At 37.3% G+C, this 26706-nt stretch overlaps 1 protein-coding gene across 6 annotated transcripts in view; it reads left to right on the top strand.

Annotated features, from left to right (window-relative positions):
• CTNNA3 (catenin alpha 3) overlaps window positions 1-26706 on the top strand; it is a 1976430-nt gene that overhangs the window by 153554 nt on the left and 1796170 nt on the right. The window lies entirely within an intron of this gene.

Raw genomic sequence — 26706 nt, 5'->3', positions numbered from 1 at the left:
GAATCTAGAAAAGAAGGAATATATGTATATGTATAGCCGAATCACTTTGCTGTACAACTGAAATAAACACAACATTGTAAATCAAATATCCTCCAGTTAAAAAACCACACACACAAAATTACATACTAAAAGCATGTATTTCACCTTTTGATATTTTGAATAGTTTTTTTTAAACATTTTTATGTATTTTTAATTGAAGGATAATTGCTTTACAATATTGTTAGTTTCTGCCATACATCAACACGAATCAGCCAAAGGTATACATACATCTCCCTCTTGGAACTCCCTCCCACCTCCCACCCCATCCCATGCCCCCTAGGTTGTCACAGAGCACTGATTTGAGCTCCCTGAGTCATACAGCAAAATTCTCACTGGCTATCGATTTTACATATGGTAGTGTATAAATTTCCTTGAATAGTCTTATAATGAATATATCATTAGCAGGCTATTTTATAAAGAACTGAGCAATACTCTTAGTTAGTGGATTGATTTTATATATCAGAATGTGTTAGGAGCTATTTTGAGAGCATAAAGAAGCAAAAATCCCCATCCCAAACATAGTTTTAAGAAGATCAGGGAATTTTTACTAATTAAATAATTAAAATGAATAATTAACCACAATAAACTTTAGGTCAAATACAATTTTTTTGGTTATATATATTATATGTGTGCATGCTGTTGCTTCAATTGTATTCAACTCTTTACAGCTTTATGGACCATAGCCTGCCAGGCTCCTCTGTCCATGGGTTTCTCCAGGCAGGAATAGTGGAGTGGGTTGCCATGCTCTCCTCCAGGAGATCTTCCCTACCCTGGGATCTAAGCTGCATCTCTTGTATCTCCTGCATTGGCAGGCAGTTTTTTTTTTTTTTTTTTTTTTTTTTACCTCTATTGCCACCTGGGAAGCCCATATATATTATGTGTGATTTATATATTAAAGAGAGTCTTTGGAAAATATATAAAAAGCATAATGTCTAAGATAATTTGAAATAAATTCATCATTCCTTCTTGCTCCCTACCACCTCAGACCCATTTTTCCTCCTGTCTTACCTGCCATGGTATTGTCATCCACTTAGTTACCAAATCAGTTAGACTTTTTGTTTTTATTCTACCCCTCTCTTCCAATTAGTCTCCAAGTTTAACAAATTTTCCTTTTGTTTCTCAGATCTGTTCTCTCTTCTCCATTGTTAATGGTGCCTTCTGAATTTTGGATTACTGCCTTAGCCTTGCCCAATACCAAAGCCAAATGTGTTTTTTAAAAAGTAAAATATACTTCATTGTAGATTTGTTTTGCATTTCTCTAATAATGAGTGATGTTGAGCTTCTTTCCATGTGCTCAAATCTGGTGCTTTGTGACTACCTAGAATGGTGGTGGGATGGTATGGGAGGAGGTAGGGCGGTTCAAGAGGGAGAGGACATATGTATGCCTATAGCTGATTCATGTTGATGTATGGCAGAAACCAACACAATAATGTAAAGCAATTATCCTTCAATTAAAAATGAGTGAGTCGCTCAGTCGTGTCCGACTCTTTGCGACCCCATGGACTGTAGCCTATGACTTCTCTGTCCATGGGATTTTCCAGGCAAGAGTGCTGGAGTGGATTGCCATTTCCTTCTCCAGGGGGTCTTCCCAACCCAGGAATCGAACCCGGGTCTCCCGCATTGCAGGCAGATGCTTTACCGTCTGAGCCACCAGGGAAGCCTCAATTAAAAATAATAAATTAAAAAAAGAAAATATACTTATTTTACTTCCCTGCTTAAAATCCTTTTAGTAACTTTTGAAGGATTAGGGATTATCTTTCTGGATAAAGTTCAGACTTTTAAACTCAGCTCCCACAACGTTCCATGTTTGACTTTTACCATTCTCTCCTTTCTCTTTTTATTTTTTGGCTGTACAGTAGCATGGCATGTGGGATCTTAGTTCTTTGGTTAGGGATCGAACCCATGCCCCCTGCAGTGGAAGCACAGAATTTTAACCACTGGACCACCAGAGAAGTCTCTAGACACAACTTCTTAAAGGTGGCAAGCATCACGTTTATTTGATACATACAGACACCTAATAAATGTTTGTTAAATAAAAAAAGAACCTAAGCATCATTTTATATTATAAAAATTTATAATTATTTTTGCCTATTTTTATGAAGAAATGTCTTTCATAGTTATGGTTTCTTTGCTAAGTCTTTGGAAAGAATATGAACCCTATTTAGTACTCTTTCTCTCAGAAAATGTGATCTATTTGCCAACATAGTTTCCATAAATCACCTGGCAGTAAATATGTAAGATGTTGGTCTTTCTTAGAAAAGAATAATAATTGTAATAATTGTCAGGAAATGGTATTTGCTTTTTTAAAAAACAGTAATCAACACTTTTAGCTCAACAGAAGTAACTTATTTTAAGGAAAAGTTCTCAAAGAGAAGTCTCTTTGGATTTTAGAATTATGCAATGTATCCCTCACTGTGTTCTGTGATAATGTGTGAAATACACATACATGGCATATGCTATATACACAACAAATACATTTGGTTAAAGATCACCAAGTGCTTTATACTCCTAATCTTTTTGACCAACTGCCAAATTGAATTCCTGCCACTAGTGTGTAGGAGGAAGGCAGTGAAATGGCAAATGGTTCTGGAATTTGGGGAATGGCCAATGCTTATCTTGTGGATAGCAGAGATAGTGATAGTGAGAGCACTGTTCTCAAAAACTTGGAAGGAATTTTAGCTCAGTGGTGGAGTTAAAGTATCAGGAGAATGCGTTCTGATCCAAGTAACTCTGTATAATACTAGAAACATATTTTAAAAATTTCGTGCTTTCATTCTTTTTTTATTTGTGTGTGTGTGTGCTTTGTCTAGTGTCATAATGTGAAGGAGTTTTGAAGAGCAAAGTTTAATACTTTTGTTTTTTTTTTTTTTTTTTTTTCTTTTTTTTTTTTTTTTTACATCAGTGTCTCTTTTGCTGTCTCGTATACAGGGTTATCGTTACCATCTTTCTAAATTCCATATATATGCGTTAGTATACTGTATTTATGTTTTTCCTTCTGGCTTACTTCACTCTGTATAATAGGCTCCAGTTTCATCCACCTCATTAGAACTGATTCAAATGTATTCTTTTTAATGGCTGAGTAATACTCCATTGTGTATATGTACCACAGCTTTCTTATCCATTCATCTGCTGATGGACATCTAGGTTGCTTCCATGTCCTGGCTATTATAAACAGTGCTGCGATGAACATTGGGGTACACGTGTCTCTTTCCCTTCTGGTTTCCTCAGTGTGTATGCCCAGCAGTGGGATTGCTGGATCATAAGGCAGTTCTATAGTTTAATACTTTTGAAAGAGTAAAGAATACTGCAAGTAGAGGATATTTTTATCTATACTGTATATATATTGACTTATTTTCAAGAAGAATTCTGACACTAATTCAGAATTTTTTTTCTAATAAAAACATAGTATAATTTACATAGCCTTATTATAGGAGTCTCTTTTATTCTGTTTTACTGCCTTCTGTGGCTTTAGCTAGACAGTCGAAGTGATAAATAAAATGGGCATTTGGTTACCTAAAGAAGCTGCTTGTAGAAGATAGTATATGGATAGTATTGGGGGAGAATGGTGAAAGGAAAGGTGAAACTGTCAAGATCCAGAAACTGTGGTCCATGTATTGATTATATATGGTCACTCATAACCTAATAAGTCTTTTACAATGGTAAAGTATTAAATCTGGTATTGAATAGTTTTAGAATATTCATATAACAGTTACCTAGGAATTAGCTAAGAATTATTTATAATGTCTGGATTACATTTTTTGCCTGTAGCCTATTTGCTACTTTTGTGTAACCTTTGCTCTTCTACAACAGACATTGTTTCTAAGTCATACAATTGCTTTAAGGATTTTTAGTGGTTCATTAAGAATGACATATATACAAAAAATACACGTTGTCAAACAACTCAATATATTTTCATTGTGAATATATGAATGTAACTTCTACCTAGATCAATAATAGAACAATAATAGAATATATAGAATTACAGAATAGAATATATAGAATATGTAGAATAACAATAAATAATCAAAATATATAGAAGTAAATATATAATAATAGAATATATAGAATAACAATAATAGAGTAATAGAATAAAAAATAGAACAATACTAGAACCCTAGAAGCATACCCTGTGTCAGTTACTACTCTCACCACACAGGTTACCATTATCCTGCTTATTACACAGAGTAATTTTTTTTTCCCCCCTCATTTTGATTTTGTATAAGTAGGATCATACAGTATGTCGCCTCTTGAGTATGGCTCCTTTTGCTCAATGTTATCTTTGTAAGGCCTTGCCATATAGTAGTTCATTTGTTTTTGTTGTTGAATATGTGCATCCTAAGTCACTTCAGTTGTGTCCAACTCTTTGTGATGCTGTGGACTGTAGCCTGTCAGGCTCCTCTGTTCATGGGATTCTCCAGCTGTCAATACTTGAGGGGGTTGCCGTGCTCTCCTCTGGGGGATCTTCCTGACCCAGGGATTGTACCCAGGTCTCCTGTGTCCTGTATTGGCAGGCACTTTCTTTACCACTGGTGCCACCTGGGAAGCCCCTTCATTGTTTAATAGGCCAAAATTATTTATCCACTCTATTGTTGATGAATATTTGAGTTGCTTCCAGTTTTTGGCTTTAATGCACATTCCTCTTATGTATGTATCTGTGCAATACTTATGGCTCATGAATGTAGACATCCTGTTGGGTTTATATCTAGGAATGAAATAGCTAGGTCATAAGGTAAACATTCCTATTTGGAACCAGTCAAAGGCTTTGGCATAGTCAATAAAGCTGAAATAGATGTTTTTCCGGAACTCTCTTGCTTTTTCGATGATCCAGTGGATGTTGGCAATTTGATCTCTGGTTCCTCTGCCTTTTCTAAAACCAGCTTGAACATCTGGAAGTTCACAGTTCACGTATTGCTGAAGCCTGGCTTGGAGAATTTTGAGCATTAAAGGAGTACGTCAAGGCTGTCTATTGTCACCCTGCTTATTTAACTTACATGTAGAGTACATCATGAGAAACGTTGGGCTGGAGAAGCACAAGCTGGAATCAAGATTGCCAGGAGAAATACCAATAACCTCAGATATGCAGATGACACCACCCTTATGGCAGAAAGTGAAGAGGAACTAAAAAGCCTCTTGATGAAAGTGAAAGAGGAGAGTGAAAATGTTGGCTTAAAACTCAACATTCAAAAAACGAAGATCATGGCTTCCAGTCCCATCACTTCATGGCAAATAGAAGGGGAGAAAGTGGAAACAGTGACAGATTTTATTTTCTTGGGGTCCGGAATCACTGTGGATGGTGACTGCAGCCATGAAATTAAAAGATGCTCAGTCCTTAGAAGGAAAGCTTTGATAAACCTAGATAGCATATTAAAAAGCAGAGACATCACTTTGTCAACAAAGGTCTGGATAGTCAAAACTATGGTTTTTCCAGTTGTCACGTATGAATGTGAGAGTTGGACCATAAAGAAGATGGAATACTGAAGAATTGATGCTTGTGAACTCTCGTTCTGGAGAAGACTCTTGAGAGTCCCTTGGATGCTAGGAGATAAAACCAGTCAATCCTAAAGAAAATCAACCCTGAATATTCATTGGAAGGACTGATGCGGAAGCTGAAGCTCTAATGCTTTGGCCACCTGATATGAAGAGCCGACTCATTGGAAAAGACCCTGATGCAGGGAAAGATTGAGGGCAGGAGGAGAAGGGGGCGACAGAGGATGAGATGGTTGAATGGTATCACTGACTCAATGGACATGAGTTTGAGCAAACTCTGGGAGATAGTGAAGGACAGGGGAGCCTGGTGTGCTGCAGTCCATGGGGTCACAAAGAGTGGAACATGATTTAGTGACTGAATAACAACAACAACAAATGCAATTCTATTTTTAGTTTTTAAAGAAATCTCTATACTGTTTTCCACAGTGACAATCAATTCACATCCCCAGCAGCGGTATAGGAGGGTTCCTTTTTCTCCACACTCTTTCCAGCATCTGTCGACTTTCTAATGGTGGCCATTCTGACCTGTGTGATGTGATAACTTATTCTAGTTTTGATTTGCATTTGTCTAATAATTAGCGATGTTGAGTGTCTTCATGTGCTTATTGGCCAGCTGTATGTCTTCTCTGGAGAATGTCTGTTTAGGTCTTCTGCCATTTTTTGATTGGATGGTATTTTTTTGTTGTTGTGATAGTGTTGTCTAAGTTGTTTGTATCATTTGGAAATTAATTCCTTGTTGATTGCATTGTTTGCAAATATTTTTTCCCATCCTATAGGTTCTCTTTTCTTTTTGTTGATGATTTTTTTTTGCTGGGAAAAAGCTTATAAGTTTGATTATGTCCCATTTGTTTATTTTTGCTTTTATTTCTATTGCCTTGAAAAACTCATTGTAGTTTAAATTTGTTCTTGATTTGAGATTTTAGTTGTGATATTAAAAAGTCTTCTTCCTTTATTTAAGCATTTTTGTTATTTATAAGTAGTTTTGATAAATTCAGGTTAATCATTTTGTTCCTTTATGGGTAGAGATTTTTGTTATGTTTAAAAAATTTGCCTATTACAAAGTCAGGAGGATTTCCTCTTGTGTTGTCATCTACAGGCTTAATTGTTTTACCTGTATGATCTACATGGATATACATTTTATAAATGGTGTGATTTAGAGGTCATAATTCATTTTTTTATATGAGAATACAATTAAAACAATATCATATAGATGCATATAGAGTTTAATGGTTCCCATACCATTTGTTGAAAAAACCCCTTACAATCCTAATCTTTCTCAACTGAATCATTTTTGCACCTTTGTTGAAAAGTAGTTGACCATCTCTGTGTGAGTCTACTTTGGAACTCTCTTCTGTTCCATTGATTCCATATCAGTCCTTATGGCAATAATACATTGTTTTGATTACTGTATACCAGAGTAAGTATTGAAATCAAAATTATTTTCATTTGGTTATACTAGGTCCCATGCATATCCGTAAAAATCTTGGAAATTTTTATAAAACAAGCCTGCTGAGATTTTGATTGGGATTAAATTGGGTCTGTCGATCAGTTTGTGCTGAGTTGATATTTCAATATTTATGAGTCTTCTGATTCAAAACATGTAACTCATTTTTCAAAATGATATTTAAATGATACTTTAAAACATTTTAATTTTAAATCTTTCTTCAAATTCATCACACTTTTCCCCCTGGCATCTTCAGGATATTTTTAAGTCCATCCAGTGAATTTTTCCTTTAGATATCATACATTTTAATTTCTTTAATTTTCATTTTTTTTTCTTTTCTTTAATAGAAAATTATTTAATTAGTATACATGTGTTCCCCATCCTGAACCCTCCTCCCTCCTCCCTCCCCACACCATCCCTCTGGGTCGTCCCAGTGCACCAGCCCCAAGCATCCAGCATCGTGCATTGAACCTGGACTGGCATCTCGTTTCATACATAACGTTTCACATGTTTCAATGCCATTCTCCCAAATCTTCCCACCCTCTCCCTCTCCCACAGAGTCCATAAGACTGTTCTATACATCAGTGTCTCTTTTGCTGTCTCGTATACAGGGTTATTGTTACCATCTTTCTAAATTCCATATATATGCGTTAGTATACTGTATTGGTGTTTTTCCTTCTGGCTTACTTCACTCTGTATAATAGGCTCCAGTTTCATCCACCTCATTAGAACTAATTCAAATGTATTCTTTTTAATGGCTGAGTAATACTCCATTGTGTATATATACCACAGCTTTCTTACCCATTCATCTGCTGATGGACATCTAGGTTGCTTCCATGTCCTGGCTATTATAAACAGTGCTGCGATGAACATTGGGGTACATGTGTCTCTTTCCCTTCTGGTTTCCTCAGTGTGTATGCCCAGCAGTGGGATTGCTGGATCATAAGGCAGTTCTATTTCCAGTTTTTTAAGGAATCTCCACACTGTTCTCCATAGTGGCTGTACTAGTTTACATTCCCACCAACAGTGTAAGGGGGTTCCCTTTTCTCCACACCCTCTCCAGCATTTATTATTTGTAGACTTTTGGATCGCAGCCATTCTGACTGGTGTGAAATGGTACCTCATAGTGGTTTTGATTTGCATTTCTCTGATAATGAGTGATGTTGAGCATCTTTTCATGTGTTTGTTAGCCCTCTGTATGTCTTCTTTGGAGAAATGTCTATTTAGATCTTTGGCCCATTTTTTGATTGGGTCATTTATTTTTCTGGAGTTGAGCTGTAGGTGTTGCTTGTATATTTTTGAGATTAGTTGTTTGTTGGTTGCTTCATTTGCTATTATTTTCTCCCATTCTGAAGGCTGTCTTTTCACCTTGCTAATAGTTTCCTTTGATGTGCAGAAGCTTTTAAGTTTAATTAGGTCCCATTTGTTTATTTTTACTTTTATTTCCAATATTCTGGGAGGTGGATCATAGAGGATCCTGCTGTGATGTATGTCAGAGAGTGTTTTGCCTATGTTCTCCTCTAAGAGTTTTATAGTTTCTGGTCTTACGTTGAGATCTTTAATCCATTTTGAGTTTATTTTTGTATATGGTTTAGAAAGTGTTCTAGTTTCATTCTTTTACAAGTGGTTGACCAGATTTCCCAGCACCACTTGTTAAAGAGATTGTCTTTAATCCATTGTATATTCTTGCCTCCTTTGTCAAAGATAAGGTGTCCATATGTGCGTGGATTTATCTCTGGGCTTTCTATTTTGTTCCATTGATCTATATTTCTGTCTTTGTGCCAGTACCATACTGTCTTGATAACTGTGGCTTTGTAGTAGAGCCTGAAGTCAGGTAGGTTGATTCCTCCAGTTCCATTTTTCTTTCTCAAGATCGCTTTGGCTATTCGAGGTTTTTTGTATTTCCATACAAATTGTGAAATTATTTGTTCTAGCTCTGTGAAGAATACTGTTGGTAGCTTGATAGGGATTGCATTGAATCTATAAATTGCTTTGGGTAGTATACTCATTTTCACTATATTGATTCTTCCAATCCATGAACATGGTATATTTCTCCATCTATTAGTGTCCTCTTTGATTTCTTTCACCAGTGTTTTATAATTTTCTATATATAGGTCTTTAGTTTCTTTAGGTAGATATATTCCTAAGTATTTTATTCTTTTCGTTGCAATGGTGAATGGAATTGTTTCCTTAATTTCTCTTTCTGTTTTCTCATTATTAGTGTATAGGAATGCAAGGGATTTCTGTGTGTTGATTTTATATCCTGCAACTTTACTATAATCATTGATTAGTTCTAGTAATTTTCTGGTGGAGTCTTTAGGGTTTTCTATGTAGAGGATCATGTCATCTGCAAATAGTGAGAGTTTTACTTCTTCTTTTCCAATTTGGATTCCTTTTATTTCTTTTTCTGCTCTGATTGCTGTGGCCAAAACTTCCAAAACTATGTTGAATAGTAATGGTGAAAGTGGGCACCCTTGTCTTGTTCCTGACTTTAGAGGAAATGCTTTCAATTTTTCACCGTTGAGGATAATGTTTGCTGTGGGTTTGTCATATATAGCTTTTATTATGTTGAGGTATGTTCCTTCTATTCCTGCTTTCTGGAGAGTTCTTATCATAAATGGATGTTGAATTTTGTCAAAGGCTTTCTCTGCATCTATTGAGATAATCATATGATTTTTATTTTTCAATTTGTTAACGTGGTGTATTACATTGATTGATTTGCGGATATTGAAGAATCCTTGCATCCCTGGGATAAAGCCCACTTGGTCATGGTGTATGATCTGTTTAATGTGTTGTTGGATTCTGATTGCTAGAATTTTGTTAAGGATTTTTGCATCTATGTTCATCAGTGATATTGGCCTGTAGTTTTCTTTTTTTGTGGGATCTTTGTCAGGTTTTGGTATTAGGGTGATGGTGGCCTCATAGAATGAGTTTGGAAGTTTACCTTCCTCTGCAATGTTCTGGAAGAGTTTGAGCAGGATAGGTGTTAGCTCTTCTCTAAATTTTTGGTAGAATTCAGCTGTGAAGCTGTCTGGACCTGGGCTTTTGTTTGCTGGAAGATTTTTGATTACAGTTTCAATTTCCGTGCTTGTGATGGGTCTGTTAAGGTTTTCTATTTCTTCCTGGTCTAGTTTTGGAAAGTTGTACTTTTCTAAGAATTTGTCCATTTCTTCCTCGTTGTCCATTTTATTGGCATATAATTGTTGATAGTAGTCTCTTATGATCCTTTGTATTTCTGTGTTGTCTGTTGTGATCTCTCCATTTTCGTTTCTAATTTTATTGATTTGATTTTTCTCCCTTTGTTTCTTGATGAGTCTGGCTAATGGTTTGTCAATTTTATTTATCCTTTCAAAGAACCAGCTTTTGGCTTTGTTGATTTTTGCTATGGTCTCTTTTGTTTCTTTTGCATTTATTTCTGCTCTAATTTTTAAGATTTCTTTTCTTCTACTAACCCTGGGGTTCTTCATTTCTTCCTTTTCTAGTTGCTTTAGGTGTAGAGTTAGGTTATTTATTTGACTTTTTTCTTGTTTCTTGAGGTGTGCCTGTATTGCTATGAACTTTCCCCTTAGGACTGCTTTTACCGTGTCCCACAGGTTTTGGGTTGTTGTGTTTTCATTTTCATTCGTTTCTATGCAAATTTTGATTTCTTTTTTGATTTCTTCTGTGATTTGTTGGTTATTCAGCAGCGTGTTGTTCAGCCTCCATATGTTGGAAATTTTAATCGTTTTTCTCCTGTAATTGAGATCTAATCTTACTGCATTGTGGTCAGAAAAGATGCTTGGAATGATTTCTATTTTTTTGAATTTACCAAGGCTAGCTTTATGGCCCAGGATGTGATCTATCCTGGAGAAGGTTCCATGTGTGCTTGAGAAAAAGGTGAAATTCATTGTTTTGGGATGAAATGTCCTATAGATATCAATTAGGTCTAACTGGTCTATTGTATCATTTAAAGTTTGTGTTTCCTTGTTAATTTTCTGTTTAGTTGATCTATCCATAGGTGTGAGTGGGGTATTAAAGTCTCCCACTATTATTGTGTTATTGTTAACTTCTCCTTTCATACTTGTTAGCATTTGTCTTACATACTGCAGTGCTCCCGTGTTGGGTGCATATATATTTATAATTGTTATATCTTCTTCTTGGATTGACCCTTTGGTCATTATGTAGTGACCTTCTTTGTCTCTTTTCACAGCCTTTGTTTTAAAGTCTATTTTATCTGATATGAGTATTGCTACTCCTGCTTTCTTTTGGTCCCTATTTGCATGGAAAATCTTTTTCCAGCCCTTCACTTTCAGTCTGTATGTGTCCCCTGTTTTGAGGTGGGTCTCTTGTAGACAACATATGTAGGGGTCTTGTTTTTGTATCCATTCAGCCAGTCTTTGTCTTTTGGTTGGGGCATTCAACCCATTTACGTTTAAGGTAATTACTGATAAGTATGATCCCGTTGCCATTTACTTTATTGTTTGGGGTTCGAATTTATACACCATTTTTGTGTTTCCTGTCTAGAGAATATCCTTTAGTATTTGTTGGAGAGCTGGTTTGGTGGTGCAGAATTCTCTCAGCTTTTGCTTGTCTGAGAAGCTTTTGATTTCTCCTTCATACTTGAATGAAATCCTTGCTGGGTACAATAATCTGGGCTGTAGGTTATTTTCTTTCATCATTTTAAGTATGTCTTGCCATTCCCTCCTGGCTTGAAGAGTGTCTATTGAAAGATCAGCTGTTATCCTTATGGGAATTCCCTTGTGTGTTATTTGTTGTTTTTCCCTTGCTGCTTTTAATATTTGTTCTTTGTGTTTGATCTTTGTTAATTTGATTAATATGTGTCTTGGGGTGTTTCGCCTTGGGTTTATCCTGTTTGGGATTCTCTGGGTTTCTTGGACTTGGGTGATTATTTCCTTCCCCAGTTTAGGGAAGTTTTCAACTATTATCTCCTCAAGTATTTTCTCATGGTCTTTCTTTTTGTCTTCTTCTTCTGGAACCCCTATGATTCGAATGTTGTAGCGTTTAATATTGTCCTGGAGGTCTCTGAGATTGTCCTCATTTCTTTTAATTCGTTTTTCTTTTATTCTCTCTGATTCATTTATTTCTACCATTCTATCTTCTAATTCACTAATCCTATCTTCTGCCTCTGTTATTCTACTATTTGTTGCCTCCAGAGTGTTTTTAATTTCATTTATTGCATTATTCATTATATATTGACTCTTTTTTATTTCTTCTGGGTCCTTGTTAAACCTTTCTTGCATCTTCTCAATCCTTGTCTCCAAGCTATTTATCTGTGATTCCATTTTAATTTCAAGATTTTGGATCAATTTCACTATCATTATTCGGAATTCTTTATCAGGTAGATTCCCTATCTCTTCCTCTTTTGTTTGGTTTGGTGGGCATTTGTCCTGTTCCTTTATCTGCTGGATATTCCTCTGTCTCTTCATCTTGTTTAAATTGCTGAGTTTGGGATGTCCTTTCTGTATTCTGGCAGTTTGTGGAGTTCTCTTTATTGTGGCTTTTCCTCGCTGTGTGTGGGTTTGTACAGGTGGCTTGTCAAGGTTTCCTGGTTAGGGAAGCTTGTGTCGGTGTTCTGATGGGTGGAGCTGTATTTCTTCTCTTTGTTCAGTCACGCTGTGGGGAGGGAGGGAGGGATGCTGCAAACAAATAACACTGGCGTGTGCTTGCAGTGCCTCAGCCACACTGGGTCTGCCCCCGCTCACGGTGCGTGTAGCCTCCCTGCCCACACTGCTCGGGCTCTAGGTTGTTCCGCCGGGAAAAATCCGAGGCTGGCCCTGGGTTGCATGTACCTCCCAGGTCCAAGCCGCTCAGGTTCAGGCACTCGGGTAGTCCTCAGAGGCGCAGACTCAGTTGGGCCTGAGTTTTGTGCTCTTCCCAGGTCCGAGCAGCTCAAGTGATGAGGTGTTTGGCGAGCGCCAATGCTGCGACTTATCGCCTCCCCGCCACTTGGTTATCTGGGTGTAAAACTGGCGCACCTTCTCACGCAGATGTTAACCGTCCAGACCCCCAAGAAGTTTTAGTTAGCAAAGAAGCCTGCTTACAGTTTTATAGATAATGTCTCTCTGGGGCTGCGATTGCCCCCTTCCGGCTCTGGCTGCCTGTCACCGGAGGGGGAAGGTCTGCAGCCGGCTATCTCTGTTCAGTCCTTTGTTCCGTGCGTGGGCCTGGCGGTCTTAGGTTAGGGCTGGCTTTTCGCGTGGTAGATATCCCACAGTCTGGTTTGCTAGCCCAAATTATTTCGCTCAGATAGTGCTCAGGGTATTCAGGCCAGATTCTTACTCTAAGTGATGCAGCCCGCGCTGCGCCTCCCTGCCCAGCCCCCGCTTGCTAATGGCGCGTGCAGGCGTCTGCGCTGCTTCTCCGCTGGGGGAGTTACCGTAGGACTCGCAATCTTCGAGTTTTAATTGTTTATTTATTTTTTCTTCCTGTTATGTTGCCCTCTGTGCTTCCAAAGCTCGGCACAGATTCGGCAGTGAGAAGGTTTCCTGATGTTTGGAAACTTCTCTCTTTTTAAGACTCCCTTCCCGGGACGGAACTCCGTCCCTCCCTCTTTTGTCTCTTTTTTTGTCTTTTATATTTTTTCCTACCTCCTTTCGAAGAGTTGGATTGCTGTTCTGGGTGCCTGATGTCCTCTGCCGGCATTCAGAAGTTGTTTTGTGGAATTTACTCGACGTTTAAATGCTCTTTTGATGAATTTGTTGGGGAGAAAGTGTTCTCCCCGTCCTACTCCTCTGCCATCTTCAAATTTTCTCCTCATTTGTTTTTTAAAAATAGTTTTTATTTCTGTGAAAATAGATATGGAAACAATTTTCTTTAATTTCTTTCCAAATTCTAGTTCCCTGATGAAATTTTGTCTTGCCATTACTTTTCTTGAATGTTTCCTTTTAAGTTAATTTCTGTATCTGACATTTTCAATATGTGGTTCTCCTATAGGTTTGTTTCTATTGTCTGTTTTTTTCATTTGATTTTTAAAGTAACTGATTTTGTCTACTGCTGTCTTGGATAGTTTTTGATCAAATGCTTGGCATCATGAATGAAAAATTTAAAAATTAATTTTTAAAGATTATTCTATCTCTAGCTAGCCCTTGGGCTTCCCAGGTGGCCTAGTGGTGAAGAATCTGCCAGCCAATGCAGGAGGCACAAGAGATGTAAGTTTGATCCCTGGGTTTGGAGGATCCCCTGGAGAAAGAAATGGCAACCCACTCCCATATTCTTGTCTGGAAAATTTCCATGGATGGAGGAACCTGGTGGTCTACAGTCCAAGGGTCCTGGTGGTCTACAGTACACAAAGAGTCAGACACAATTGAGTGACTGAGCACACACAGCTACTCTTGGATGTAGCAACTCAGAGTTCTCAACTGAAAGTATAGGATATTTAATAGGACATTTCATCTTAGGCAGTCTCAGAGCTCCAATTTTTTCTCCCTCACTTACTCAATTCTCAGTTGGTAAAGAATCTGCCTGTAATACAGGAGACCCAGATTCGATTTCTTGGCCAGGAAGATCTGCTGGAGAAGGTATAGGCTACCCACTCCACTATTTTTGGGCTTCCCTGGTGGCTCAGCTGGTAAGGAATCCACCTGAAATGTAGGAGACCTGGGTTTGATTCCTGGTTTGGGAAGATCCCCTGGAGAAGGAACAGGCTACCCACTCCAGAATTCTGGCTTGGAGAATTCCATGGATGTATAGTCCATGGGTTAGAAAAGAGTTCTACACGACTGAGCAACTTTCCCTTTCACTTTCATTTCCTCAAGGAGGACAAAATTGTTTGCTTTATATCTCATTCTCTCAGCTGCCATTTTTTTTTTTTTTTGTTTGGACTTCTCTCTTATTCAGTCACTATGCTATTTGGTTTCCTATAATCATATACAAAAAGTTAGCTTCAGGTGAATTTAGGATCTAAATATTAAGAGAAAAATTAAAAACTCAGTGAAAATTAAAGGTGAATATTTGTAAGGCTTTGGATGTTCAACAGGATTTATTAATCATGAAACAAATTTAAAGAAAAGATTGATACATTTTATTATATCAAAATTAAGAGCTTTATTTAAAAAAAAATATTTATTTATTTATTTATCTGCATGGGTCTCAGCCAAAGAATATTCAAACTACCGCACAATTGCACTCATCTCACAAGCTAGCAAAGTAATGCTCAAAATTCTCCAAGCTAGGCTTCAACAGTATGTGAACTGTGAACTTCCAGATGTTCAAGCTGGATTTAGAAAAGGTAGAGGAACCAGAGGTCAAATTGCCAACATCCATTGGATCATAAAAAAAGCAAAAGAATTCCTGAAAAACATCTAATTCTGCTTCATTGACTATGCTAAAGCCTTTGACTGTGTGGATCACAACAAACTGTGGAAAATTCTTCAAGAGTTAGGAATACCAGACCACCTTACCTGCCTCCTGAGAAACCTGTATGCAGGTCAAGAAGCAACAGTTAGAACAGCACATGGAATGATGGACTGGTTCCAAATTGGGAAAGGAGGATGTCAAGGCTGCAAATTGTTACCCTGCTTATTTAACTTATACTCAGAGTACATCGTGTGAAATGCTGGGATGGATGAAGCACAAGCCAGAATCAAGATTGCAGGAGAAATATCAGTAATCTCAGATACACAGATGATACCACCTTTATGGCAGAAAGTGAAGAGGAACTAAAGAACCTCTTGATGAAGGTGAAAGAAGAGAGTGAAAAAGCTGCTTTAAAACTCAACATTAAAAAAAGACCAAGATTATGGCATCCAATCCCATCACTTCATGGCAAATAGGTGGGGAAACAAAGGAAACAGTGACAAACTGTTTTCTTGGGCTCCAAAATCACTGTGGGCAGTGACTGCAGCCATGAAATTAAAAGACGCTTGCTCTTTGGAAGAAAAGCTATGACCAAACTAGACAGTGTATTAAAAAGCAGAGACATAACTTTGCCAACAAAGTCCGTCTAGTCAAAGCTATGGTTTTTCCAGAAATCATGTATGGATATGAGAGTTGGACCATAAAGAAGGCTGAGCACTGAAGAACTGATGCTTCTGAACTGTGATATTGGAGAAGACTCTTGACTCCCTTGGAGTGCAAGGAGATCAAACCAGTCAATCCTAAAGGAAATCAATCCTGAATATTCACTGAAGAACTGATGCTGAAGCTGAAGCTCCACTACTTTGGCCCCTGATGCAAAGAGCTGACCCTGGTGTGAAGGGCTGACTGATTGGAAAAGATCCTGATGCTGGGAAAGGTTGAAGGCAAGAAGAGATGGGGATGACAGAGGATGAGATGGTTGGATGGCATCACCGACTCAATGGACATGAGTTTGAGCAAGCTCCAGGAGATGGTGAAGGACAGGGAAGCCTGGTGTGTTGCAGTCCATGGGTGGCAAAGAATTGGACTCAACTGAGTGATTGAACAACATGGGTCTTAGTTGCTGCATGCTGGATTTCTCCTTGCATTGCATGGGCTTAGTTGCCCTGAAGAATGTGGGAATCGTAGTTCCCCCATCAGGGACCAAACTGAGATCCCATCCATTGGAAGGTGAATTCTTAACCACTGGACCACCAGGGAAGTCTCTGAGAACTTTCTTACATCATAAAATTTTTAAGGAAAATGAGAAGGTAATCTAGGAAAGATATTGGCATAAACACTAGGCATTATAAGAAAAACACATAGGTGTAGGTTATAGGTTTAGTTGCTAAGTTGCATCCGACTCTTGTGACCCCATGGACTGTATCCTGCCAGGCTTGTCTGTCCATGGGATTCTTCAGGCAAGAATACTGGAGTGGGTTGCCATTTCCTTCTCCAGGGGATTTTTCCCATCCAGGAATTGAACCCAGGTCTCCTGAATACAGGCAGATTTTTTTTACCAAATGAGCTACAAGAACACATAAGGAATGCATAAATCAATATGCAAAGGAAAAATGACCATGAAAAATTTTTACAAAAGAATAAGCACCAACAAAAATCAAAGAGATGTTCAACCACACTGATTATCAGGGAGATGCAAATAATATTTAATTTTATGCAATTCAATTGGTAAAAATTAAAAAATCTAATATGTTAGACAGACATTGAAGCAATAGGATTTTATATGTTGCCTGTGGGAATGTAAATTGATGCAACTATTTCAAAACACAGTTTTGGTACGTCACTTTTGTCAAATGCCAAAGTTCCATATACATGTGTTTCTGGACTCAATTATATTTCTGATGTTGTTGGTGTGTAAAAACGCAGTTGTCTTTTAAAGATTGGTACTTCTTGAGATATTACCTTTGAAATGAAATATTTGGATAGTAATTTTAAAAAGAGGGAAACATTTGAGCCATGCAAACACATATGGTCTGTTTCTTTGGTATCCTTATGATGGTAAGATTATGGTACTTTATTTGGCTTATGTTAGAAGCAAATTTTACAGAAGTGACCCAGTATATGGCATGCTATTCATACATAGAATTGCAAAGAACAAATGACTGTTTTGATAGAGAAATACATACTTTATATTAATAAACATTTAGGAAAATATCCTCTTCTCAGGGGGCTTCCCTGGTAGCTAAGTGGGTAAAAAGTCCACCTGTAATGCAGGTGACACAGGCAGATGCAGGTTCCATCCTTGGGTCAGGAAGATCCCCTGGAGGAGAGCATGGCAACCCACTCCACTATACTTGCCTGGAGAATCCCATGGGCAGAGTAGCCTGGTGGGCTACAGTCCATATGGTTGCACAGAGTTGGACATTATTGGTGACTGAGCATGCATGCACACAAGCTGTTCTCAGATCTCTAATTCTAAAGATGCTACTTTTTCTCATATGTAGAAAGGTATGTATGGTGATACATGGTCTATTGTAGTGACTGGGATAATTATACTTTGAAGTTTTGTTAACATCATGAAATATCATAATAAGTTTTTGAGATAAACACTAAAGATATTAATTGTGCTGTTTGGAAAAAAAATAACTAATGATCTGGGTTTAGCAAAAGTCTTAAAGATCTGTCAGTCAAATCAGAGTCTTTTTCCTTAGAATATTTAAAAATAATATTTAGCTTTCTCATGTAAGCATTAACTGCTTTATCTTAATAATTACACAGTTTTAGATATAAAAGAGGTGCCTCCTTAATGTGTAAAGGGATAATTTGAGATCTCAAGAGTGTTCAGAGAAATTTAAGTTAAATTTAAGATTTAACTCTTTTGTATACTTCCAGACAAACCAAGGTGCCTACAGAAGTGGTGTACAACACCTATCAAATCCCCATATACTTTGGTTTAACTTATCTGGAGCTGAAAAGTGTTGTTTAAGACCAGTAGTCTTGGCAGTTAAGCCTACCAAAGTCAGCAGTTGGAAACATGTATTATGGCCTTCATGTTCACATATGTCAAATGGGAGAGGACTTGCAAATATGTTGGAATCCTGCCACTGCTAAAATATTTCCGCATCTATTTTTAATTGTGGGTCTCCACCAAGGCCACCATGAGCCAATAAATGAGGAGCTTTTTAATCCATCAGGGGCCCTCTAATTAATTTCTTCTCAAATATGGGGCTATGGTATTTTATACTAAAAGAAATGCTACACTGTCTAGTCTACTAATGCAGGAGCCTCCCAACTAAATGGCATGTTTGAAAAGCTTAGGCCAGCAGCAGCTGACAGCTTGCCCCACTTTGCTGGCTCATGAGTATTTCTAGCAGGATATATGATGTGACTTGTACCTAGAGGACTATCTCCCTCCAGTGAGAAGCAAACAGGTAAAATGTACACATTCTTCTTGTGCATAATATATGTATTTAGGGTATTTAAAAAATTCTCCCTCTTTCTACATTTCCATAGTTCTTTATTTTTATGATCTGCAAGACCCTAGGTTTACATTTTTTTCCCCAAGCAGGAATTAGGAATGAAAACTTACTATCATCCGTATTAGTCAGAGAAGACAATTACTCCTAGAAATGATTATTTCTGGAAGATGGTATCTTGAAAGTGTAATTAGTCTTCCTATCAGAATACTGGAGTACTTACTCAAACAACAAATGCCATTATAGAATTTCCAATATTGAACCTTTAATGTTACCTATTGCCTTCCTGGTAATTCAGGGCTTTTTTTTTTTTTTTTGGTATAAGAAAATAAATCATTTCCCATGGAAAGTAGAGATTTAAGAAATTTATTAGTGTCCATTTTGGGTCACCTGAGTTGAAAGATCTTATCTCTTGAAACTCATATCTATGGGACATTTTTTAACAAAAGAAAATAGCAGTTCATTTTTAGTTAACCGTCCCTAAGTAATAGGTTAGCTCTATCCACTCTGCTCAACAGCGCTGCAGTTAGGACTTAGATAAAATGTTTGGTGTTTACCACCACTTACTCACAGCCTATATATGGTTTCAAAGGCAACAGCTGCTGCCTTGTTATTTCCATCTATTGCTATGTTGATGTTGTATGTATTTAACTGTTATTATATCTCAAGAGTATTCTTAGATGAGCATATAGTCACAAATACAATAATCTTTTCAACCAAGTATAGTGTGTTTTAGAAGTTGCTGTTTATTCTTCATTAGAAAGGGGATGATGAACTCTTGTTCAAACACATTTTAGCATGCATGCATGGTGTCTTGTAATTGGCAGAATGTTTATGGAAACACTTCCATTGAAGACTGATGAGCTAATTAGCCACATTGCTTGTAAACTACTAATTGCTGGAAAACACTCAATGTGGAATCCCTTAGTGTTCACTTGAAAAATCTGCAGCAGACTTTTTTAAAATGGAAGTATAGTTGATTTACAATACTGTGGTAGTTTCAGGTATAAAGCAAAGCAATTCAGTTATATATATATATTTTTTTTTGGATTATATTCCATTATAGGTTATTATAAGATATTGAATATAATCCCATGTCTATACAGAAAATCTTTTTTATCTGTTTTATGTATAGTAGTTTGTATCTGTTAATCCCAGCAGCAGGCTTTTATAATAGTGCATTTGATATTCTCAGCAAACTCTTCAGTGTTGCCCATCTCGCACTGCTCTGTAGGGAGTTGTGTGTGCATGCTCAGTTGTTAAGTCACATTCAACTCCTTGCAACTCCAGGCTCCTCTGTCCATGGAATTTTCCCAGGCAAGAATACTGTGGTGGATTGTCATTTCCTTCTCCAGGGGATATTCCCAACCCAATCCAGGGTTGGAACCCATGTCTCCTGCATTGGCAGGTGGGTTCTTTACCACCGAGCCATCAGAGAAGACTGTGCAGTGGGTTGGGGAGTACTCTATGTGTGTGTGCAGCCATCTCAATTTCAGTCACTTGATATGCTGGATCTATGGCATGTAGGCAGGCTGATATGAGAAGTAACAGCCATGTCAGTTTTGAAAGTAAGAGAAATTCAGTAACTCATATACCCTGTCAGTTCAGTTCAGTCGCTCAGTCCTGTCCGACTCTTTGCGACCCCATGAACTGCAGCACGCCAGGCCTCCCTGTCCATCACCAACTCCCGGAGTTTACCCAAACTCATGTCCGTTAAGTCAGTGATGCCATCTAGCCATCTCATCCTCTGTCATCCCCTTCTCCTCCTGCCCTCAATCTTTCCCAGCATCAGGGTCTTTTCAAATGAGTCAGCTCCTCGCATCAGGTGGCCAAAAGATTGGAGTTTCAGCTTCAACATCAGTCCTTCCAATGAACACCCAGGACTGATCTCCTTTAGGATGGACTGGTTGGATCTCCTTGCAGTCCAAGGGATGCTCAAGAGTCTTCTCCAACACCACAGGTCAAAAGCATCAATTCTTCTGTGCTCAGCTTTCTTTATAGTCCAACTCTCACATCCATACATGACCACTAGAAAATCATAGCCTTGACTAGATGGACCTTTGTTGGCAAAGTAATGTCTCTGCTTTTTAATATACTGTATAGGTTGGTCATAACTTTCCTTCCAAGGAGTAAGTGTCTTTTAATTTCATGGCTGCAATCACCATCTGCAGTGATTTTGGAGCCCCCCAAAATATAGTCAGCCACTGTTTCCACTGTTTCCCCATCTATTTGCCATGAAATGATGGGACTGGGTGCCATGATCTTAGTTTTCTGAATGTTGAGCTTTAAACCAACTTTTTCACTCTCCTCTTTCACTTTCATCAAGAGGCTCTTTAGTTCTTCTTCACTTTCTGCCATAAGGCTGGTGTCATCTGCATATCTGAGGTTATTGATATTTCTCCCGGCAATCTTGATTCCAGCTTATGCTTCCTCCGGCCCAGCATTTCTCATGATGTACTCTGCATATAAGTTAAATAAGCAGGGTGACAATATACAGCCTTGCCGTACTCCTTTTCCTATTTGGAGCCAGTCTGTTCCATGTCCAGTTCTAACTGTTGCTTCTTGACCTGCATACAGGTTTCTCAAAAGGCATATCAGGTGGTCTGGTATTCCCATCTCTTTCAGAATTTTCCACAGTTTATTGTGATCCACACAGTCAAAGGCTTTGGCATAGTCAATAAAGCAGAAATAGATGTTTCTATTTCTATATAACATATACCCTTTACTTTGATGTATAATTGAAAGACAGGAGGAAAGATTTAATGCCCATTAACAGGTTGATTTGTAATTAATGAGTCCTAGAAACTAAAATGTGGTCTGAAACCTCAGCTGATAAAGTCTGAATTGAAAGGCATGATATGTATACTAGCCATGGCTTTGCTAGTGTGGCACTTTGTTAGAGGGATGGTACCATGGTGTAGTTATTTCATAAATGTCTGTAAAGGTAACAGAGTATGTAATGCTGACAAGTGATCTAAAGTTTATGCTCATGGAAGACGGGTCTGAACATTATTGTTTTGTTGCATATTCTAGTGTTAAAGTGTGCATTAAGCTGTCAGCAGTTTCTCAGGGTTAGAAATAAGAATCTAAGTTTTTTGACTCTTCTCATCTCTTTCTTCAGTTTCAAAGGAAGTGGTATTCCTTTTTACACATTAAAACTAATCTTTCCAATCATTACTTGGATCATAGCTTAGCTCATCTCTTTTCTCTTGAGAGACTTTAATTCTACAATTATCTTTTTTTTCCCTCTAGGCTATACATTCATTTTCCTTTTCATTTGTTCTTTCTTCACACATATTAGTTTGCCCCTGCCTAATGATTGGCAAATATTTAATAAAAATTGCATATCTCTTTAGTCTAATTTCTTAACTCCTAATGCTAATTTAGCTTATCTAAAGGATATCTAAAGGATAAGCTAAAGAGGATGAGACGGTTGGATGGCATCATCAACTCAGTGGACATGAATTTGAGCGGATTCTGGGAGATAGTAAAGGACAGGGAAACCTGGTGTGCTGTAGTCCATGGGGTTACAAAGTTGAACACGACTGAGCGCCTGAACAACAACAAATAATTTTTGTATTTATTGGATGTTGAAATGATATACTTTGAATATATTGGTAAAAAATATATAATTTAGAAACTCACTTTACCTATTTTTACATTAAATTAAAAAAAACATTTACCTGGACTTGCCTGGTGGTCCAGTGGTTAAGACTTCACTTTCCAGTGCAGCGGGTGCAGGTTCAATCCCTAGTTGGGAAGCTGAGATCCCACATACCTAGTGGCCAACAAACCAATACATAAAACAGAAGCGCTATTGTAACAAATTCAATAAAAACTGTAAAAATGGTCCACATAAAAAAATCTTTAAAAATGAAAAATATTTACCCATATACTTAAAAAATGTTTCTTAATGTGAATATTTTTAAAATGTAGCTACCAAAATGTTTTAAATTGTGTATGTGGCTCATATTAGTTTTCTATTGGACAGTGCACAGTTGAAGTCTGTCTTTGCCTGATGCCACTGGGAACTCTGGACAATGAATGACACTGGAGTTGTCTCCCCTTGAGTCAGGGGAACCAACCTTTTATGTCATAGACTCAGTTAGTCACTGGCTAGTGGCCACTCATATGTTTCTTACCCATCTCAAAGCATAACTTGCAGGCATAATATGGTTTTGCATATTTGGGAGACTCTTTGATAAACTTGACCACAGATCTGCTATGTGCCATACTGGATTTGATTAAAGACCACTATATAGTTAACAAGTCTTAAAGGATGGAAATCACCAATCTCCAGTGGTTTTCCTGTGTAATATTTTGCTACTTAGGTGTCTGTCTTCTTGGGCATTTAAACATGAAACTCATTACACAGAAATGGCAATATTTTGCATAGCTATATTGATACATTTCTGAGTTACCTAAGTGCAAGACAATTATCAGTAGTTTTGATTTCTCTTTAAAGAGACTTCTGGTTTATATGTCCCAAGGATAATGTTATAATTAAAAGCTATACTACTCTCTCATGCCTTTTGGATCGATGTATTTATCATAAAGTCATTAGGAGCTGGTGTACAGACAGTGATGGGGTTGGGATAGAATAAGTTCATTGATGTTCAAGAAAAAAGACAAAGCCCAGAAAAAAAAATTCTCAGAGCCAGAGATAATAGTTCTTTGTTTCTTATCCCAGTTTGTAAGAATGCAATCTGGACAGAAAAGGAAGCAAGTTTAAGCAGTGCCTGGAGAAGGGCAGCTGCTAAGGCTTGGAGCACATGGAAGAGACAGCATTCCGTAGTTTCTATCTTTTCTCTTCATCCTCTTGAGATCAGACTATAAGATGGAGGACAGGTGCAATCCTCTGTATCTCACATAAAGTGACAGAATTGGATAAATATTCTCTGGAATATTTCAGAACTCTTAAAAATCATTTCAGAAACATTTGTTAAAAATTACAAGAAGAATAAAACATTGGCATGTGAAATGAAGAGAGAATGTTAGTTTATGGAATAAAGAAAGTCAAGTATTAGGCAAATTCTAATGGCAATTTTTTATTTTTTTGCTGGCTACTTAATATATCGGTTGCTATTGTTCAGTTGCTAAGTCGTGTCTAACTCTGCAACCCCATGGACTGCAGCACGCCAGAGTTCCCTATCCTTTCTGACTCCTGGAGTTTGCTCAAACTCATGTCCATTGAGTCAGAGATGCTATTCAACCCTCTCATCCTCTTAATATATTAGCCAAACTAAATATACATTGCACTTTGTATCAAAAACTTAGTATTTTATTTTTTAAAAGTTCTGATCTCTGATTTCAAAGAACTTAAAGTAGTGGAACCTTGACTAACTGATCCAGGGACACAGAAGGCTGACTTCCTTGCCTCAAGGGGAGAGGATCCTGGTGCCACTCATTCTTCAGAGTTTCTTTAGGGATTAGGCAGAGAAAGACTGTAGCTCAGAAGAGTCAAATAGAAAACTAATATGAGCCACTATACACATTTTAAAATATTTTGGTAACCACATTTTGAAGGAAACTTTTAGGAAATAAAATGAGAGTAATTGTAGAGATGAACAAGTTCAAGATGTTACAGTACCTCTAAATATGAAGGGGTTAAGAGAGCACCTTATAGTGGTGGTAGAATGATCGTTAGTGAAGATACGTAATTGATAATCGTTTCAGAAGAAGTTGAACTTTGATTCAGATCTAAAAAAATTTTGGAGAAAAATACACACATTATGAAACATCAAATAATGCAGAAAAATTTATGGTGAAAAGCACCAATCTTATGTCCTACCCCTTGCTACTTTCAGTTCCACACCCTAGAGAAAATCTCCTCTACCTCTAGTCGCATATGCTGAAAGAATCCTTTTAGATTTTAGATCTTCTGGTGGTTACTACATAACTAAATTATATACTTATAACTTTTTTCCTTTACTTAACCTAAGTCATCCATTCACTTCCTTTTATGAAATATAAAAATTCTGACCATCTATACTACCTCCTGAACTTCACTCTTTTTGCCTTGGACTGCTTGATTTTAGTTGTACTGCTCTTCTCCTCTTTCATATTTTATCACCTCTGGTCATTATCCTGATTTTCTTTTGTGTATGGGAAGAATAACAGCATCCATCCCATTTTCTCTCTCTTTACTTTTACAGTCCACCTTTCACTTACTTTTTATCATGTCTCCTTTTCCTCTTACATTGTTAAGATGTTAAGATTTTAATTCTGATATTCAACCATAGTGAAACATCTGCATTTGTCCATTGGATGATAGTAAAAGTTGAAAACCAGTGTACAATATTAATGTTATTGTGACTATACATTTTATTCACTGCATGACAAAGTATTGAACAGTATGCTAAAATTTTATCTCCTTCTCTAAGGGTCAAATATCACAACCCCTGGGCCAATCAAAAGGGGAATCATTCCAGGATCAAGGTCAAATGGATTTTATTTTCAATGCCTTAAAATTATGCTACCCTTTGGTCTAGTTGTCATTTCAGTTATGTGTATATATGGTTTTCTAAGGAGATTCTAAATCTCTTTACACAGTTAAAAGTTTAGTGTCTCTTTCAATCCTAGCAGTTGTTTCATGGAATCCTCCTTTCTGTTTATTTTCCCCCACAGAGACATCTCTTCTGAAACATTGTCTTTCTTTCAGTAATATATCTACATGGTTATCATCTCCAGACCCCTCTGGGCTAGGCACACCATGTCTTTTATCCCACATTCTTCTCTTTCTGGCGTTCTCTCTCTTTCTTGCCACAAAACAGCTGTGAACCTCTCTCTACATGTCAGAATAAGTGGGGCTTTACTGTGGAATTCAATAACACACTAGATGGTTCAGTTCTCCCCAGATGACTTTCCTCAATTTCTTCAGATAAAAAAGCTCCCTTTTTATTATTTAGGTGTAACTGTTGATGTGCATGTTGTTTTGCAAACAGCAATAGAGAAAGGGTGGTGAGCTCAGCATATATATCACGTATCAGGAATTCAGTTAATCACCCAGATTTCAGACCCCTGCTTATTTCTGCCCTGTATCAAACCTCTAAGCTATAGCCTCTTTGGTTTCTAACAGGCAGATGACTCCCATATTCCCTGATGATTCGTTATGGTATATTCTAGACTGTAGGTTTCTCTTCTTGTTTCATCTGTCAAGTCCTTCCATCAGCTCTCCAACTGCAAGAAGGCACCCAACTGTTGTTGACTCTTCTTAACAGTCTTATGTTTTCCTTCCTTTTTGTACTTTTAAATTTCCATCTTGTTGAAACCAGAAAAAAGACCTGGTTATTTAAGAGTGCTCACGGCACTAACTTGAAAGAGCTAATGGTCCCGATAGACCTCCCAGTTGAGGTAATGGTCTGAGCCAAGGTAAGTTAATAGGGTTAACAGGAATATGGTAAATAGTTTACCTGAACAGAGAATTAACTAAGTAAAACTAAATAATTTAGGGTTAGCTGATTCAGAGCTGAACTCACCTTAAGACAGAAAAGATTGCTTTTAATATCTTAGTGATCAGGAAACGACTATACAGTTTTAAACAGTTGAGTATTGTTATGAATAAAGTTTAGCAGGCTAGGTTTAATTACTAAAAAGTGTGAAACTTCTGAAAGTCATTTTCTGGGCAGGTTTCTTTGAAAAATGAATAGTTCTTTACTTTTACATTTTTGGTTTAGTTTTAAGCATTGAGCTTGAGAGTTATTTGATCTAAGTAAATAGATGAATAATTAAAAGTATCTAGGAATTTATGTGTTTTAATAGTCACATACCAAATAATGAGAGGAGGCAAACTTATGTAGTGGTTAAGATCTTCCCCTAACTCTTCTACCATAGTTATTATATTAAATCTAAAGTTTTTAGTTCCATGAATGACACATGGAAAGCTCTCAACAATTGGTAATTTTTGTAATGGTCATCTAGTCATTCTTACTTTTTAAAGCACTTTGACATATATCAGTGGCATGA

This window comes from Bos indicus, chromosome 28 (assembly GCF_029378745.1).
Source record: "Bos indicus isolate NIAB-ARS_2022 breed Sahiwal x Tharparkar chromosome 28, NIAB-ARS_B.indTharparkar_mat_pri_1.0, whole genome shotgun sequence".
Classification (NCBI taxonomy): domain Eukaryota; kingdom Metazoa; phylum Chordata; class Mammalia; order Artiodactyla; family Bovidae; genus Bos; species Bos indicus.
Note: the sequence above shows the minus strand (reverse complement) of the source record. Positions and strands in the feature narration are given on the sequence as shown.